Source organism: Panthera leo, chromosome B4 (genome assembly GCF_018350215.1).
Source record: "Panthera leo isolate Ple1 chromosome B4, P.leo_Ple1_pat1.1, whole genome shotgun sequence".
NCBI classification, from domain to species: Eukaryota; Metazoa; Chordata; class Mammalia; order Carnivora; family Felidae; genus Panthera; species Panthera leo.
Window position 1 is genome coordinate 101,638,298 of NC_056685.1, and position 3,775 is coordinate 101,642,072.

Sequence of the window (3,775 nt, forward strand, 5' to 3'; positions counted from 1 at the left end):
TGGAATATAGGTGGGCATGGCCTGACTCAGAGAGCAGAGTCCCGTCAAGTCTGGAGACCCCAAAGGAATGAATTGACAGTGTCCGTTTAGAATCCAGTACAAAACACCTAACATAGGATCTAAGATGAATTTAGTATTTGTGTACTATATTTTCTCCAACAGTGAATGTGAAAAAACTGGGTTTTATGTTTGTGCTGGGACTTTTACTGTTATTAATCTCAGCATCTGTCTAAATACTTACTAGGTGATTATTACATGGACAAGAATGTCACAATGAAAAGAATAAACATTAGTGTCAAATTAATGTTATCTCTGAAGTCTGTCACTTATACGTTTTCTTAGTCCTTTAAATGAGGGAAGAATAGTCCTTATAATTATATTATTTATTTACCTGAAAGGAACAGGAAGAGCTAAACATATGGTTTAGAATCACAATTAGATGGTTCCTTGCAGTGAGCTCAGTAATCCATGATAATTTGATACAAACTGACATTTGGCTAAAACTGTGACAAGGAAAAAAGCCAATTTTCTTTGGAAAATAAGCGAATAATCTCCTAGAATCCCGAAACTGGGGAAAAGAGGAAATACAGGCTAAAATTTCGATTTGTGGCTGAATAAAAACTTGTAGGTATTATAGCACTTTCCTTCCTCCAGATTTTCAGCAAGCCTATAATTTACAGTAGCCCCTTAGAACCCTTTCTTTTTGCCTTATACACTTGTTTATTTTTCTTGAAAATTTCCCCAGAGACTGCAGACATTTTTCTTAACAGGTGATTTTTCAATGAAATGTCATTTTGGCTTTGTGAGTATCCTTAGTGGCATGTACCAAATGACTCATTTCATTTGTGACCAGAGCCAAATTCAAATTTAATTTATCAGAGGGGACAAGTTAATGTATAACCTATTGTGCCACCTGGCATCCTAAATTAAATTTCCTGAGCTTTTTTTACTGAAAACAGAATCAGGTATATGTTTTGTAAAGGCATTTTCAACTGTCAGCTGGGACTTCAGTCACTTTTATAGTTTTATAATTAATCCATTTGTTATAATTAATAAATAATAAATACCCAGGATTATTAATTTTGAAAATGACAAATGGGTTCTTTAGTTCTATGGAACTGAAATGGCATATGCTCTGAGCATTACAGAAATATGAAAACTTCTCACCTGAACTGTCATTCTAAGTCATATACTAGCTATTGTGCCTGCCTCATGAATGCTATCATAGAGTGAAGTGTTCATTTGAGATTCAAACTCAAACCAGTTTAATTTCAAAACTCATGTTCTTTCTACCGCATAATGGTAGAGTTATACGTGTTCTGTTGAATCTTAGGAAAAGGGAGAACATTACAGAGTCTAATATAGAAAAGAGAATTTTTCAGACTACTTCAAAATGGCATCTAGACACAAAGCCCTAATAACATTATGTATTAAAAAAAAAACAACAACTGAGGCTGTGTATATACAGAATGCTGAGTTATTAAGGCCACTTGCTGTCCGGAGTAGCCTGTCATGTCACTAAAACACTATAATTATACCACAATATGTGCCCTATAACATTCTACATTCTAGCAGAGATTTTCTCATTCATATCCAAGTATTCAAGATTGTTTTATATGTTTGACTAAACCCAAATGAGTCCTTTTAAATAGTAAACAAAACATTTTACATGGATTTGTTTTTTTGAAGGTAAATAAGATATAAATTCACGAATGAAATATTTTCTTCTTATTTCAGAAGCAATTACTACCATTCTTATTCTTAATCAGAGGTTAAGACTACAGACCCTGAATCACATTCAAATCACCACTTCTTATTTGGACAACTTTGGGGAGTAGTATGATCTCTCTGGGCATCTACAGTGGGAATAACAATGATGATAATAACAACTATAACACTGACCTCATTTAGTAATTATGAGAACAGAACAATTTTATTTATGTAAAGAACTTCAGGATCTCTGCTCCTCCCTGTTTGGCAGACAGTTGCATCTTCTGGTACAGTGCCAGCCATGTCCCCAAGACATGATGGTGAATGTCAGAGTAAATAGATTCAGCTGTATCGGGCACCTGGTCACCAGGGCTGCTTTTCACTCTGGCAAAATGGATACTGTCACCATCAGTGACGTCTTCCTTGACCTCAACTACATGATCAACATGTTCCAATATGATGCCACCCACAACAAATTGAACAGCACAATCAAGGCTGAGAATGGGAAATTTGTCATCAATGGAAAACCCATCTCCGTCTTGGAGGAGGGTGATCCCACCAACATCAAATGGCATGATGCTGGTGTTCAGTATGTTGTGGAGTCCACTGGAGTCTTCACCACATGGAAAAGGCTGGGTCTCACTTGAAGGGTGGGGCCAAGAGAGTCATCATCTCTGCCCCTTCTGCTGGTGCCATATTTGTGATGGGAGTGAATCATGAGAAGTATGGCCACTACCTCAAGATTGTTGACAATGCCTCTTGTACCACAACTGCTTGGCCCCTCTGATTAAGGTCATCAGTGACACATTTGGCATTGTGGAGGGATACATGACTACAGTCCAGACCATTCCTCCCACCCAGAAAACTGGACAGCCCCTCTGGAAAGCTGTGGCATGATGGCAAAGGTGCTGCTCAGAACATAATCCCTGATTCTACTTGCACTGCCAAGGCTGTAGGCAAGGTCATTCCTGAGTTGAATGGGAAGCTCATTGTCATGACCTTCCAAGCCCCCAACCCCAGTGTATCAGTTGTAGACCTGTCATGCATCCTGGAGAAAGCTGCCAAATATGATGACATGTAGAAGGTGGTGAAGCAGGCATCAGAGGCCCCCTCAAGGGCATCCTGGGCTACATGGAGAATCAGTTTGTCTCCTATAACTTTAACAGTGACACTCATTCTTCTACCTTCGACACTGGGGCTAGCCTAGCTCTCAGTGACCTCTTTGTCAAGCTCATTTCCTGGTATGACAGTGAATTTGGCTATAGCAACCAAGTGGTAGACATTATGGTCAATGTAGCCTCTAAGGAGTAATAGCCCCCTGGACCACCAGTCCCAGTAAGAGAAAGGAAGAGAAAGATTCTCAGCTGCTGGGGAATCTTTACCCCAACTCATCCCCTAACATACTGAGAATCTCATGACCTCTACACAGTTTCCATCCCAGATCCCCTAAAGAAGGGAGGGACTCGGGGAACCCTACTGTGTCATGTACCATCAGTAAAGTATACTGTACCAAAAACAAACTTCAAACAATACTTACAGTTAGTGAGTACTCCAAAAACATCGTGTACTACTCTTTGTTGTTAAAGTCTTCATACTTATAGTACCTTATCATGATAGCTTATTTATCTCTAATACTCAAATCTCAATCACTACTATATTTTTCTCCTTTTCTTCCTTTTTGCCTCATTTCTTCTTACCATAGTCTCTAAATAATAATTGCAAAATATTTAAAAATAAAACCCATGATGTCTGCATCTAAGCACACATACTATAAATATTTTGGAACTTTTTTTCTCAGTTCCTCCTGTAAATAGGTTATACCTATTTACACTGTAATTATGTTACATACACAATTCTAGGACTTTCTTTATTTACATAATGTTACAAAAAATCTCTTCACAACAAAAATGTTTTGTTATAAAAATATACTAGGTGTTAACGATATAAGTTAAGAATTTATACTAAGTTAATCAACAGTCTTGCCATTGTGAATCATTTAATTTCCTTTTATCTCTTTTTCTTTCTTTCTTTCTTCTTTTTTTTTAATCATGATAGTGAATGCTAT

The 3,775-nt window shown here is 37.4% G+C and overlaps 1 pseudogene; it reads left to right on the forward strand.

Moving 5' to 3' along the window:
- The first annotated feature begins 2,027 nt into the window (after positions 1-2,027).
- On the forward strand, positions 2,028-3,021 carry LOC122223689 (annotated as a pseudogene).
- Positions 3,022-3,775: the final 754 nt, after the last annotated feature.